The sequence below is a fragment of the Triticum aestivum genome, unplaced genomic scaffold, assembly GCF_018294505.1.
Source record: "Triticum aestivum cultivar Chinese Spring unplaced genomic scaffold, IWGSC CS RefSeq v2.1 scaffold2488, whole genome shotgun sequence".
NCBI lineage: Eukaryota > Viridiplantae > Streptophyta > Magnoliopsida > Poales > Poaceae > Triticum > Triticum aestivum.
In genome coordinates this window covers 21,424-33,604 of record NW_025228543.1, presented here as the reverse complement: position 1 = coordinate 33,604, position 12,181 = coordinate 21,424, and the positions used below count along the sequence as shown (strand labels likewise).

The 12,181-nt window shown below is 51.7% G+C and overlaps 29 non-coding genes across 29 annotated transcripts; all 29 read right to left on the bottom strand.

Annotated features, from left to right (window-relative positions):
- Nucleotides 1-131: 131 nt before the first annotated feature.
- On the bottom strand, nucleotides 132-250 carry LOC123174337 (5S ribosomal RNA). Its single transcript, XR_006486966.1, has one exon. It is a non-coding gene; the product is annotated as a 5S ribosomal RNA (ribosomal RNA).
- Nucleotides 251-547: 297 nt separating this feature from the next.
- On the bottom strand, nucleotides 548-666 carry LOC123174348 (5S ribosomal RNA). The gene has a single exon (XR_006486977.1). It is a non-coding gene; the product is annotated as a 5S ribosomal RNA (ribosomal RNA).
- A 297-nt stretch (nucleotides 667-963) lies between these two features.
- LOC123174247 (5S ribosomal RNA) lies at nucleotides 964-1,082 on the bottom strand. The gene has a single exon (XR_006486889.1). It is a non-coding gene; the product is annotated as a 5S ribosomal RNA (ribosomal RNA).
- Nucleotides 1,083-1,379: 297 nt separating this feature from the next.
- On the bottom strand, nucleotides 1,380-1,498 carry LOC123174256 (5S ribosomal RNA). Its single transcript, XR_006486897.1, has one exon. It is a non-coding gene; the product is annotated as a 5S ribosomal RNA (ribosomal RNA).
- Nucleotides 1,499-1,795: 297 nt separating this feature from the next.
- On the bottom strand, nucleotides 1,796-1,914 carry LOC123174289 (5S ribosomal RNA). Its single transcript, XR_006486928.1, has one exon. It is a non-coding gene; the product is annotated as a 5S ribosomal RNA (ribosomal RNA).
- A 297-nt stretch (nucleotides 1,915-2,211) lies between these two features.
- On the bottom strand, nucleotides 2,212-2,330 carry LOC123174327 (5S ribosomal RNA). Its single transcript, XR_006486956.1, has one exon. It is a non-coding gene; the product is annotated as a 5S ribosomal RNA (ribosomal RNA).
- Nucleotides 2,331-2,627: 297 nt separating this feature from the next.
- On the bottom strand, nucleotides 2,628-2,746 carry LOC123174313 (5S ribosomal RNA). Its single transcript, XR_006486943.1, has one exon. It is a non-coding gene; the product is annotated as a 5S ribosomal RNA (ribosomal RNA).
- A 297-nt stretch (nucleotides 2,747-3,043) lies between these two features.
- LOC123174258 (5S ribosomal RNA) lies at nucleotides 3,044-3,162 on the bottom strand. The gene has a single exon (XR_006486899.1). It is a non-coding gene; the product is annotated as a 5S ribosomal RNA (ribosomal RNA).
- Nucleotides 3,163-3,462: 300 nt separating this feature from the next.
- Nucleotides 3,463-3,581, bottom strand: LOC123174312 (5S ribosomal RNA). Its single transcript, XR_006486942.1, has one exon. It is a non-coding gene; the product is annotated as a 5S ribosomal RNA (ribosomal RNA).
- A 297-nt stretch (nucleotides 3,582-3,878) lies between these two features.
- Nucleotides 3,879-3,997, bottom strand: LOC123174311 (5S ribosomal RNA). Its single transcript, XR_006486941.1, has one exon. It is a non-coding gene; the product is annotated as a 5S ribosomal RNA (ribosomal RNA).
- Nucleotides 3,998-4,294: 297 nt separating this feature from the next.
- LOC123174310 (5S ribosomal RNA) lies at nucleotides 4,295-4,413 on the bottom strand. The gene has a single exon (XR_006486940.1). It is a non-coding gene; the product is annotated as a 5S ribosomal RNA (ribosomal RNA).
- A 297-nt stretch (nucleotides 4,414-4,710) lies between these two features.
- On the bottom strand, nucleotides 4,711-4,829 carry LOC123174253 (5S ribosomal RNA). Its single transcript, XR_006486895.1, has one exon. It is a non-coding gene; the product is annotated as a 5S ribosomal RNA (ribosomal RNA).
- Nucleotides 4,830-5,126: 297 nt separating this feature from the next.
- LOC123174308 (5S ribosomal RNA) lies at nucleotides 5,127-5,245 on the bottom strand. Its single transcript, XR_006486938.1, has one exon. It is a non-coding gene; the product is annotated as a 5S ribosomal RNA (ribosomal RNA).
- Nucleotides 5,246-5,542: 297 nt separating this feature from the next.
- On the bottom strand, nucleotides 5,543-5,661 carry LOC123174307 (5S ribosomal RNA). The gene has a single exon (XR_006486937.1). It is a non-coding gene; the product is annotated as a 5S ribosomal RNA (ribosomal RNA).
- Nucleotides 5,662-5,958: 297 nt separating this feature from the next.
- On the bottom strand, nucleotides 5,959-6,077 carry LOC123174306 (5S ribosomal RNA). Its single transcript, XR_006486936.1, has one exon. It is a non-coding gene; the product is annotated as a 5S ribosomal RNA (ribosomal RNA).
- A 296-nt stretch (nucleotides 6,078-6,373) lies between these two features.
- On the bottom strand, nucleotides 6,374-6,492 carry LOC123174261 (5S ribosomal RNA). The gene has a single exon (XR_006486902.1). It is a non-coding gene; the product is annotated as a 5S ribosomal RNA (ribosomal RNA).
- Nucleotides 6,493-6,789: 297 nt separating this feature from the next.
- Nucleotides 6,790-6,908, bottom strand: LOC123174330 (5S ribosomal RNA). Its single transcript, XR_006486959.1, has one exon. It is a non-coding gene; the product is annotated as a 5S ribosomal RNA (ribosomal RNA).
- Nucleotides 6,909-7,205: 297 nt separating this feature from the next.
- LOC123174342 (5S ribosomal RNA) lies at nucleotides 7,206-7,324 on the bottom strand. Its single transcript, XR_006486970.1, has one exon. It is a non-coding gene; the product is annotated as a 5S ribosomal RNA (ribosomal RNA).
- A 297-nt stretch (nucleotides 7,325-7,621) lies between these two features.
- LOC123174329 (5S ribosomal RNA) lies at nucleotides 7,622-7,740 on the bottom strand. Its single transcript, XR_006486958.1, has one exon. It is a non-coding gene; the product is annotated as a 5S ribosomal RNA (ribosomal RNA).
- A 297-nt stretch (nucleotides 7,741-8,037) lies between these two features.
- Nucleotides 8,038-8,156, bottom strand: LOC123174305 (5S ribosomal RNA). Its single transcript, XR_006486935.1, has one exon. It is a non-coding gene; the product is annotated as a 5S ribosomal RNA (ribosomal RNA).
- Nucleotides 8,157-8,453: 297 nt separating this feature from the next.
- LOC123174277 (5S ribosomal RNA) lies at nucleotides 8,454-8,572 on the bottom strand. The gene has a single exon (XR_006486917.1). It is a non-coding gene; the product is annotated as a 5S ribosomal RNA (ribosomal RNA).
- Nucleotides 8,573-8,869: 297 nt separating this feature from the next.
- LOC123174304 (5S ribosomal RNA) lies at nucleotides 8,870-8,988 on the bottom strand. Its single transcript, XR_006486934.1, has one exon. It is a non-coding gene; the product is annotated as a 5S ribosomal RNA (ribosomal RNA).
- Nucleotides 8,989-9,285: 297 nt separating this feature from the next.
- On the bottom strand, nucleotides 9,286-9,404 carry LOC123174328 (5S ribosomal RNA). Its single transcript, XR_006486957.1, has one exon. It is a non-coding gene; the product is annotated as a 5S ribosomal RNA (ribosomal RNA).
- Nucleotides 9,405-9,701: 297 nt separating this feature from the next.
- On the bottom strand, nucleotides 9,702-9,820 carry LOC123174285 (5S ribosomal RNA). The gene has a single exon (XR_006486925.1). It is a non-coding gene; the product is annotated as a 5S ribosomal RNA (ribosomal RNA).
- Nucleotides 9,821-10,117: 297 nt separating this feature from the next.
- Nucleotides 10,118-10,236, bottom strand: LOC123174300 (5S ribosomal RNA). The gene has a single exon (XR_006486933.1). It is a non-coding gene; the product is annotated as a 5S ribosomal RNA (ribosomal RNA).
- A 297-nt stretch (nucleotides 10,237-10,533) lies between these two features.
- LOC123174269 (5S ribosomal RNA) lies at nucleotides 10,534-10,652 on the bottom strand. The gene has a single exon (XR_006486910.1). It is a non-coding gene; the product is annotated as a 5S ribosomal RNA (ribosomal RNA).
- A 297-nt stretch (nucleotides 10,653-10,949) lies between these two features.
- LOC123174288 (5S ribosomal RNA) lies at nucleotides 10,950-11,068 on the bottom strand. Its single transcript, XR_006486927.1, has one exon. It is a non-coding gene; the product is annotated as a 5S ribosomal RNA (ribosomal RNA).
- A 297-nt stretch (nucleotides 11,069-11,365) lies between these two features.
- Nucleotides 11,366-11,484, bottom strand: LOC123174249 (5S ribosomal RNA). Its single transcript, XR_006486891.1, has one exon. It is a non-coding gene; the product is annotated as a 5S ribosomal RNA (ribosomal RNA).
- Nucleotides 11,485-11,781: 297 nt separating this feature from the next.
- On the bottom strand, nucleotides 11,782-11,900 carry LOC123174265 (5S ribosomal RNA). The gene has a single exon (XR_006486906.1). It is a non-coding gene; the product is annotated as a 5S ribosomal RNA (ribosomal RNA).
- Nucleotides 11,901-12,181: the final 281 nt, after the last annotated feature.

Below are 12,181 nucleotides of genomic sequence, written 5' to 3'. Positions count from 1 at the left end.
CCGACGCTGGACCAGTGAATCGTGAGCACCCAGCTATGACTTACCGCACTCGTGCAAAATAATAAAACACGGTAAATATATTACTTACACGTGCGTTTTGTTTTTCAAGCGGCGCGAAAAAAATTAAAAAGGGAATGCAACACGAGGACTTCCCAGGAGGTCACCCATCCTAGTACTACTCTCGCCCAAGCACGCTTAACTTCAGAGTTCTGATGGGATCCGGTGCTTTAGTGCTGGTATGATCGCATCCGACATGTTACCCCGGTCTTCGTCCCTTATCCTTGCCCCTCCCAGCTCCACTACAAATACGATTGTACATTGCTTTGGCCGCTCCCTCTCAACTACGAAGACGAGTTTAACACGGTTTCCACCCCTCCCTCTCAACCGCACCAGTGCACGCTTGCCGCGCCACAACGCCGACGCTGGACCCGTGAATTGTGAGCACCCAGCTATGACTTACCGCACTCGTGCAAAATAATAAAACACGGTAAATATATTACTTACACGTGCGTTTTGTTTTGCAAGCGGCGCGAAAAAAATTAAAAAGGGAATGCAACACGAGGACTTCCCAGGAGGTCACCCATCCTAGTACTACTCTCGCCCAAGCACGCTTAACTTCGGAGTTCTGATGGGATCCGATGCTTTAGTGCTGGTATGATCGCATCCGACATGTTACCCCGGTCTTCGTCCCTTATCCTTGCCCCTCCCAGCTCCACCACAAAGACGATTGTACATTGCTTTGGCCGCTCCCTCTCAACTACGGAGACGAGTTTAACGCGGTTTCCACCCCTCCCTCTCAACCGCACCAGTGCACGCTTGCCGCGCCACAACGCCGACGCTGGACCCGTGAATCGTGAGCACCCAGCTATGACTTACCGCACTCGTGCAAAATAATAAAACACGGTAAATATATTACTTACACGTGCGTTTTGTTTTGCAACCGGCGCGAAAAAAATTAAAAATGGAATGCAACACGAGGACTTCCCAGGAGGTCACCCATCCTAGTACTACTCTCGCCCAAGCACGCTTAACTTCGAAGTTCTGATGGGATCCGGTGCTTTAGTGCTGGTATGATCGCATCCGACATGTTACCCCGGTCTTCGTCCCTTATCCTTGCCCCTCCCAGCTCCACTACAAAGACGATTGTACATTGCTTTGGCCGCTCCCTCTCAACTACGGAGACGAGTTTAACGCGGTTTCCACCCCTCCCTCTCAACCGCACCAGTGCACGCTTGCCGCGCCACAACGCCGACGCTGGACCCGTGAATCGTGAGCACCCAGCTATGACTTACCGCACTCGTGCAAAATAATAAAACACGGTAAATATATTACTTACACGTGCGTTTTGTTTTGCAAGCGGCGCGAAAAAAATTAAAAAGGGAATGCAACACGAGGACTTCCCAGGAGGTCACCCATCCTAGTACTACTCTCGCCCAAGCACGCTTAACTTCGGAGTTCTGATGGGATCCGCTGCTTTAGTGCTGGTATGATCGCATCCGACATGTTACCCCGGTCTTCGTCCCTTATCCTTGCCCCTCCCAGCTCCACTACAAAGACGATTGCACATTGCTTTGGCCGCTCCCTCTCAACTACGGAGACGAGTTTAACGCGGTTTCCACCCCTCCCTCTCAACCGCACCAGTGCACGCTTGCCGCGCCACAACGCCGACGCTGGACCCGTGAATCGTGAGCACCCAGCTATGACTTACCGCACTCGTGCAAAATAATAAAACACGGTAAATATATTACTTACACGTGCGTTTTGTTTTGCAAGCGGCGCGAAAAAAATTAAAAAGGGAATGCAACACGAGGACTTCCCAGGAGGTCACCCATCCTAGTACTACTCTCGCCCAAGCACGCTTAACTTCGGAGTTCTGATGGCATCCGGTGCTTTATTGCTGGTATGATCGCATCCGACATGTTACCCCGGTCTTCGTCCCTTATCCTTGCCCCTCCCAGCTCCACTACAAAGACGATTGTACATTGCTTTGGCCGCTCCCTCTCAACTACGGAGACGAGTTTAACGCGGTTTCCACCCCTCCCTCTCAACCGCACCAGTGCACGCTTGCCGCGCCACAACGCCGACGCTGGACCCGTGAATCGTGAGCACCCAGCTATGACTTACCGCACTCGTGCAAAATAATAAAACACGGTAAATATATTACTTACACGTGCGTTTTGTTTTGCAAGCGGCGCGAAAAAAATTAAAAAGGGAATGCAACACGAGGACTTCCCAGGAGGTCACCCATCATAGTACTACTCTCGCCCAAGCACGCTTAACTTCGGAGTTCTGATGGGATCCGGTGCTTTAGTGCTGGTATGATCGCATCCGACATGTTACCCCGGTCTTCGTCCCTTATCCTTGCCCCTCCCAGCTCCACTACAAAGACGATTGTACATTGCTTTGGCCGCTCCCTCTCAACTACGGAGACGAGTTTAACGCGGTTTCCACCCCTCCCTCTCAACCGCACCAGTGCACGCTTGCCGCGCCACAACACCGACGCTGGACCCGTGAATCGTGAGCACCCAGCTATGACTTACCGCAGTCGTGCAAAATAATAAAACACGATAAATATATTACTTACACGTGCGTTTTGTTTTGCAAGCGGCGCGAAAAAAATTAAAAAGGGAATGCAACACGAGGACTTCCCAGGAGGTCACCCATCCTAGTACTACTCTCGCCCAAGCACGCTTAACTTCGGAGTTCTGATGGGATCCGGTGCTTTAGTGCTGGTATGATCGCATCCGACATGTTACCCCGGTCTTCGTCCCTTATCCTTGCCCCTTCCAGCTCCACTACAAAGACGATTGTACATTGCTTTGGCCGCTCCCTCTCAACTACGGAGACGAGTTTAACGCGGTTTCCACCCCTCCCTCTCAACCGCACCAGTGCACGCTTGCCGCGCCACAACGCCGACGCTGGACCCGTGAATCGTGAGCACCCAGCTATGACTTACCGCACTCGTGCAAAATAATAAAACACGGTAAATATATTACTTACACGTGCGTTTTGTTTTGCAAGCGGCGCGAAAAAAATTAAAAAGGGAATGCAACACGAGGACTTCCCAAGAGGTCACCCATCCTAGTACTACTCTCGCCCAAGCACGCTTAACTTCGGAGTTCTGATCGGATCCGGTGCTTTAGTGCTGGTATGATCGCATCCGACATGTTACCCCGGTCTTCGTCCCTTATCCTTGCCCCTCCCAGCTCCACCACAAAGACGATTGTACATTGCTTTGGCCGCTCCCTCTCAACTACGGAGACGAGTTTAACGCGGTTTCCACCCCTCCCTCTCAACCGCACCAGTGCACGCTTGCCGCACCACAACAACACCGACGCTGGACCCGGGAATCGTGAGCACCCAGCTATGACTTACCGCACTCGTGCAAAATAATAAAACACGGTAAATATATTACTTACACGTGCGTTTTGTTTTGCAAGCGGCGCGAAAAAAATTAAAAAGGGAATGCAACACGAGGACTTCCCAGGAGGTCACCCATCCTAGTACTACTCTCGCCCAAGCACGCTTAACTTCGGAGTTCTGATGGGATCCGGTGCTTTAGTGCTGGTATGATCGCATCCGACATGTTATCCCGGTCTTCGTCCCTTATCCTTGCCCCTCCCAGCTCCACTACAAAGACGATTGTACATTGCTTTGGCCGCTCCCTCTCAACTACGCAGACGAGTTTAACGCGGTTTCCACCCCTCCCTCTCAACCGCACCAGTGCACGCTTGCCACGCCACAACGCCGACGCTGGACCCGTGAATCGTGAGCACCCAGCTATGACTTACCGCACTCGTGCAAAATAATAAAACACGGTAAATATATTACTTACACGTGCATTTTGTTTTGCAAGCGGCGCGAAAAAAATTAAAAAGGGAATGCAACACGAGGACTTCCCAGGAGGTCACCCATCCTAGTACTACTCTCGCCCAAGCACGCTTAACTTCGGAGTTCTGATGGGATCCGGTGCTTTAGTGCTGGTATGATCGCATCCGACATGTTACCCCGGTCTTCGTCCCATATCCTTGCCCCTCCCAGCTCCACTACAAAGACGATTGCACATTGCTTTGGCCGCTCCCTCTCAACTACGGAGACGAGTTTAACGCGGTTTCCACCCCTCCCTCTCAACCGCACCAGTGCACGCTTGCCGCGCCACAACACCGACGCTGGACCCGTGAATCGTGAGCACCCAGCTATGACTTACCGCACTCGTGCAAAATAATAAAACACGGTAAATATATTACTTACACGTGCGTTTTGTTTTGCAAGCGGCGCGAAAAAAATTAAAAAGGGAATGCAACACGAGGACTTCCCAGGAGGTCACCCATCCTAGTACTACTCTCGCCCAAGCACGCTTAACTTCGGAGTTCTGATGGGATCCGGTGCTTTAGTGCTGGTATGATCGCATCCGACATGTTAGCCCGGTCTTCGTCCCTTATCCTTGCCCCTCCCAGCTCCACTACAAAGACGATTGTACATTGCTTTGGCCGCTCCCTCTCAACTACGGAGACGAGTTTAACGCGGTTTCCACCCCTCCCTCTCACCCGCACCAGTGCACGCTTGCCGCGCCACAACGCCGACGCTGGACCCGTGAATCGTGAGCACCCAGATATGACTTACCGCACTCGTGCAAAACAATAAAACACGGTAAATATATTACTTACACGTGCGTTTTGTTTTGCAAGCGGCGCGAAACAAATTAAAAAGGGAATGCAACACGAGGACTTCCCAGGAGGTCACCCATCCTAGTACTACTCTCGCCCAAGCCCGCTTAACTTCGGAGTTCTGATGGGATCCGGTGCTTTAGTGCTGGTATGATCGCATCCGACATGTTACCCCGGTCTTCGTCCCTTATCCTTGCCCCTCCCAGCTCCACTACAAAGACGATTGTACATTGCTTTGGCCGCTCCCTCTCAACTACGGAGACGAGTTTAACGCGGTTTCCACCCCTCCCTCTCAACCGCACCAGTGCACGCTTGCCGCGCCACAACGCCGACGCTGGACCAGTGAATCGTGAGCACCCAGCTATGACTTACCGCACTCGTGCAAAATAATAAAACACGGTAAATATATTACTTACACGTGCGTTTTGTTTTGCAAGCGGCGCGAAAAAAATTAAAAAGGGAATGCAACACGAGGACTTCCCAGGAGGTCACCCATCCTAGTACTACTCTCGCCCAAGCACGCTTAACTTCGGAGTTCTGATGGGATCCGGTGCTTTAGTGCTGGTATGATCGCATCCGACATGTTACCCCGGTCTTCGTCCCTTATCCTTGCCCCTCCCAGCTCCACTACAAAGACGATTGTACATTGCTTTGGCCGCTCCCTCTCAACTACGGAGACGAGTTTAACGCGGTTTCCACCCCTCCCTCTCAACCGCACCAGTGCACACTTGCCGCGCCACAACGCCGACGCTGGACCCGTGAATCGTGAGCACCCAGCTATGACTTACCGCACTCGTGCAAAATAATAAAACACGGTAAATATATTACTTACACGTGCGTTTTGTTTTGCAAGCAGCGCGAAACAAATTAAAAAGGGAATGCAACACGAGGACTTCCCAGGAGGTCACCCATCCTAGTACTACTCTCGCCCAAGCACGCTTAACTTCGGAGTTCTGATGGGATCCGGTGCTTTAGTGCTGGTATGATCGCATCCGACATGTTACCCCGGTCTTCGTCCCTTATCCTTGCCCCTCCCAGCTCCACTACAAAGACGATTGTACATTGCTTTGGCCGCTCCCTCTCAACTACGGAGACGAGTTTAACGCGGTTTCCACCCCTCCCTCTCAACCGCACCAGTGCACGCTTGCCGCGCCACAACACCGACGCTGGACCCGTGAATCGTGAGCACCCAGCTATGACTTACCGCACTCGTGCAAAATAATAAAACACGATAAATATATTACTTACACGTGCGTTTTGTTTTGCAAGCGGCGCGAAAAAAATTAAAAAGGGAATGCAACACGAGGACTTCCCAGGAGGTCACCCATCCTAGTACTACTCTCGCCCAAGCACGCTTAACTTCGGAGTTCTGATGGGATCCGGTGCTTTAGTGCTGGTATGATCGCATCCGACATGTTACCCCGGTCTTCGTCCCTTATCCTTGCCCCTCCCAGCTCCACTACAAAGACGATTGTACATTGCTTTGGCTGCTCCCTCTCAACTACGGAGACGAGTTTAACGCGGTTTCCACCCCTCCCTCTCAACCGCACCAGTGCACGCTTGCCGCGGCACAACGCCGACGCTGGACCCGTGAATCGTGAGCACCCAGCTATGACTTACCGCACTCGTGCAAAATAATAAAACACGGTAATATATTACTTACACGTGCGTTTTGTTTTGCAAGCGGCGCGAAAAAAATTAAAAAGGGAATGAAACACGGGGACTTCCCAGGAGGTCACCCATCCTAGTACTACTCTCGCCCAAGCACGCTTAACTTCGGAGTTCTGATGGGATCCGGTGCTTTAGTGCTGGTATGATCGCATCCGACATGTTACCCCGGTCTTCGTCCCTTATCCTTGCCCCTCCCAGCTCCACTACAAAGACGATTGTACATTGCTTTGGCCGCTCCCTCTCAACTACGGAGACGAGTTTAACGCGGTTTCCACCCCTCCCTCTCAACCGCACCAGTGCACGCTTGCCGCGCCACAACGCCGACGCTGGACCCGTGAATCGTGAGCACCCAGCTATGACTTACCGCACTCGTGCAAAATAATAAAACACGGTAAATATATTACTTACACGTGCGTTTTGTTTTGCAAGCGGCGCGAAAAAAATTAAAAAGGGAATGCAACACGAGGACTTCCCAGGAGGTCACCCATCCTAGTACTACTCTCGCCCAAGCACGTTTAACTTCGGAGTTCTGATGGGATCCGGTGCTTTAGTGCTGGTATGATCGCATCCGACATGTTACCCCGGTCTTCGTCCCTTATCCTTGCCCCTCCCAGCTCCACCACAAAGACGATTGTACATTGCTTTGGCCGCTCCCTCTCAACTACGGAGACGAGTTTAACGCGGTTTCCACCCCTCCCTCTCAACCGCACCACTGCACGCTTGCCGCGCCACAACGCCGACGCTGGACCCGTGAATCGTGAGCACCCAGCTATGACTTACCGCACTCGTGCAAAATAATAAAACACGGTAAATATATTACTTACACGTGCGTTTTGTTTTGCAAGCGGCGCGAAAAAAATTAAAAAGGGAATGCAACACGAGGACTTCCCAGGAGGTCACCCATCCTACTACTACTCTCGCCCAAGCACGCTTAACTTCGGAGTTCTGATGGGATCCGGTGCTTTAGTGCTGGTATGATCGCATCCAACATGTTACCCCGGTCTTCGTCCCTTATCCTTGCCCCTCCCAGCTCCACTACAAAGACGATTGTACATTGCTTTGGCCGCTCCCTCTCAACTACGGAGATGAGTTTAACGCGGTTTCCACCCCTCCCTCTCAACCGCACCAGTGCACGCTTGCCGCGCCACAACGCCGACGCTGGACCCGTGAATCGTGAGCACCCAGCTATGACTTACCGCACTCGTGCAAAATAATAAAACACGGTAAATATATTACTTACATGTGTGTTTTGTTTTGCAAGCGGCGCGAAAAAAATTAAAAAGGGAATGCAACACGAGGACTTCCCAGGAGGTCACCCATCCTAGTACTACTCTCGCCCAAGCACGTTTAACTTCGGAGTTCTGATGGGATCCGGTGCTTTAGTGCTGGTATGATCGCATCCGACATGTTACCCCGGTCTTCGTCCCTTATCCTTGCCCCTCCCAGCTCCACCACAAAGACGATTGTACATTGCTTTGGCCGCTCCCTCTCAACTACGGAGACGAGTTTAACGCGGTTTCCACCCCTCCCTCTCAACCGCACCAGTGCACGCTTGCCGCGCCACAACGCCGACGCTGGACCCGTGAATCGTGAGCACCCAGCTATGACTTACCGCACTCGTGCAAAATAATAAAACACGGTAAATATATTACTTACACGTGCGTTTTGTTTTGCAAGCGGCGCGAAAAATATTAAAAAGGGAATGCAACACGAGGACTTCCCAGGAGGTCACCCATCCTAGTACTACTCTCGCCCAAGCACGCTTAACTTCGGAGTTCTGATGGGATCCGGTGCTTTAGTGCTGGTATGATCGCATCCGACATGTTACCCCGGTCTTCGTCCCTTATCCTTGCCCCTCCCAGCTCCACTACAAAGACGATTGTACATTGCTTTGGCCGCTCCCTCTCAACTACGGAGACGAGTTTAACGCGGTTTCCACCCCTCCCTGTCAACCGCACCAGTGCATGCTTGCCGCGCCACAACGCCGACGCTGGACCCGTGAATCGTGAGCACCCAGCTATGACTTACCGCACTCGTGCAAAATAATAAAACATGATAAATATATTACTTACACGTGCGTTTTGTTTTGCAAGCGGCGCGAAAAAAATTAAAAAGGGAATGCAACACGAGGACTTCCCAGGAGGTCACCCATCCTAGTACTATTCTTGCCCAAGCACGCTTAACTTCGGAGTTCTGATGGGATCCGATGCTTTAGTGCTGGTATGATCGCATCCGACATGTTACCCCGGTCTTCGTCCCTTATCCTTGCCCCTCCCAGCTCCACTACAAAGACGATTGTACATTGCTTTGGCCGCTCCCTCTCAACTACGGATACGAGTTTAACGCGGTTTCCACCCCTCCCTCTCAACCGCACCAGTGCACGCTTGCCGCGCCACAACGCCGACGCTGGACCCGTGAATCGTGAGCACCCAGCTATGACTTACCGCACTCGTGCAAAATAATAAAACACGGTAAATATATTACTTACACGTGCGTTTTGTTTTGCAAGCGGCGCGAAAAAAATTAAAAAGGGAATGCAACACGAGGACTTCCCAGGAGGTCACCCATCCTAGTACTACTCTCGCCCAAGCACGCTTAACTTCGGAGTTCTGATGGGATCCGGTGCTTTAGTGCTGGTATGATCGCATCCAACATGTTACCCCGGTCTTCGTCCCTTATCCTTGCCCCTTCCAGCTCCACTACAAAGACGATTGTACATTGCTTTGGCCGCTCCCTCTCAACTACGGAGACGAGTTTAACGCGGTTTCCACCCCTCCCTCTCAACCGCACCAGTGCACGCTTGCCGCGCCACAACGCCGACGCTGGACCCGTGAATCGTGAGCACCCACCTCTGACTTACCGCACTCGTGCAAAATAATGAAACATGATAAATATATTACTTACACGTGCGTTTTGTTTTGCAAGCGGCGCGGAAAAAATTAAAAAGGGAATGCAACACGAGGACTTCCCAGGAGGTCACCCATCCTAGTACTACTCTCGCCCAAGCACGCTTAACTTCGGAGTTCTGATGGGATCCGGTGCTTTAGTGCTGGTATGATCGCATACAACATGTTACCCCGGTCTTCGTCCCTTATCCTTGCCCCTCCCAGCTCCACTACAAAGACGATTGTACATTGCTTTGGCCGCTCCCTCTCAACTACGGAGACGAGTTTAACGCGGTTTCCACCCCTCCCTCTCAACCGCACCAGTGCACGCTTGCCGCGCCACAACGCCGACGCTGGACCCGTGAATCGTGAGCACCCAGCTATGACTTACCGCACTCGTGCAAAATAATAAAACATGGTAAATATATTACTTACACGTGCGTTTTGTTTTGCAAGCGGCGCGAAAAAAATTAAAAAGGGAATGCAACATGAGGACTTCCCAGGAGGTCACCCATCCTAGTACTACTCTCGCCCAAGCACGCTTAACTTCGGAGTTTTGATGGGATCCGGTGCTTTAGTGCTGGTATGATCGCATCCGACATGTTACCCCGGTCTTCGTCCCTTATCCTTGCCCCTCCCAGCTCCACTACAAAGACGATTGTACATTGCTTTGGCCGCTCCCTCTCAACTCCGGAGACGAGTTTAACGCGGTTTCCACCCCTCCCTCTCAACCGCACCAGTGCACGCTTGCCGCGCCACAACGCCGACGCTGGACCCGTGAATCGTGAGCACCCAGCTATGACTTACCGCACTCGTGCAAAATAATAAAACACGGTAAATATATTACTTACACGTGCGTTTTGTTTTGCAAGTGGCGCGAAAAAAATTAAAAAGGGAATGCAACACGAGGACTTCCCAGGAGGTCACCCATCCTAGTACTACTCTCGCCCAAGCACGCTTAACTTCGGAGTTCTGATGGGATCCGGTGCTTTAGTGCTGGTATGATCGCATCCGACATGTTACCCCGGTCTTCGTCCCTTATCCTTGCCCCTCCCAGCTCCACTACAAAGACGATTGCACATTGCTTTGGCCGCTCCCTCTCAACTACGGAGACGAGTTTAATGCGGTTTCCACCCCTCCCTCTCAACCGCACCAGTGCACGCTTGCCGCGCCACAACGCCGACGCTGGACCCGTGAATCGTGAGCACCCAGCTATGACTTACCGCACTCGTGCAAAATAATAAAACACGGTAAATATATTACTTACACGTGCGTTTTGTTTTGCAAGCGGCGCGAAAAAAATTAAAAAGGGAATGCAACACGAGGACTTCCCAGGAGGTCACCCATCCTAGTACTACTCTCGCCCAAGCACGCTTAAATTCGGAGTTCTGATGGGATCCAGTGCTTTAGTGCTGGTATGATCGCATCCGACATGTTACCCCGGTCTTCGTCCCTTATCCTTGCCCCTCCCAGCTCCACTACAAAGACGATTGTACATTGCTTTGGCCGCTCCCTCTCAACTACGGAGACGAGTTTAACGCGGTTTCCACCCCTCCCTCTCAACCGCACCAGTGCACGCTTGCCGCGCCACAACGCCGACGCTGGACCCGTGAATCGTGAGCACCCAGCTATGACTTACCGCACTCGTGCAAAATAATAAAACACGGTAAATATATTACTTACACGTGCGTTTTGTTTTGCAAGCGGCGCGAAAAAAATAAAAAAGGGAATGCAACACGAGGACTTCCCAGGAGGTCACCCATCCTAGTACTACTCTCGCCCAAGCACGCTTAACTTCGGAGTTCTGATGGGATCCGGTGCTTTAGTGCTGGTATGATCGCATCCGACATGTTACCCCGGTCTTCGTCCCTTATCCTTGCCCCTCCCAGCTCCACTACAAAGACGATTGTACATTGCTTTGGCCGCTCCCTCTCAACTACGGAGACGAGTTTAACGCGGTTTCCACCCCTCCCTCTCAACCACACCAGTGCACGCTTGCCGCGCCACAACGCCGACGCTGGACCCGTAAATCGTGAGCACCCAGCTATGACTTACCGCACTCGTGCAAAATAATAAAACACGGTAAATATATTACTTACACGTGCGTTTTGTTTTGCAAGCGGCGCGAAAAAAATTAAAAAGAGAATGCAACACGAGGACTTCCCAGGAGGTCACCCATCCTAGTACTACTCTCGCCCAAGCACGCTTAACTTCGGAGTTCTGATGGGATCCGATGCTTTAGTGCTGGTATGATCGCATCCGACATGTTACCCCGGTCTTTGTCCCTTATCCTTGCCCCTCCCAGCTCCACTACAAAGACGATTGTACATTGCTTTGGCCGCTCCCTCTCAACTACGGAGACGAGTTTAACGCGGTTTCCACCCCTCCCTCTCAACCGCACCAGTGCACGCTTGCCGCGCCACAACGCCGACGCTGGACCCGTGAATCGTGAGCACCCAGCTATGACTTACCGCACTCGTGCAAAATAATAAAACACGGTAAATATATTACTTACACGTGCGTTTTGTTTTGCAAGCGGCGCGAAAAAAATTAAAAAGGGAATGCAACACGAGGACTTCCCAGGAGGTCACCCATCCTAGTACTACTCTCGACCAAGCACGATTAACTTCGGAGTTCTGATGGGATCCGGTGCTTTAGTGCTGGTATGATCGCATCCAACATGTTACCCCAGTCTTCGTCCCTTATCCTTGCCCCTCCCAGCTCCACTACAAAGACGATTGTACATTGCTTTGGCCGCTCCCTCTCAACTACGGAGACGAGTTTAACGCGGTTTCCACCCCTCCCTCTCAACCGCACCAGTGCACGCTTGCCGCGCCACAACGCCGACGCTGGACCCGTGAATCGTGAGCACCCAGCTATGACTTATCGCACTCGTGCAAAATAATAAAACACGGTAAATATATTACTTACACGTGCGTTTTGTTTTGCAAGCGGCGC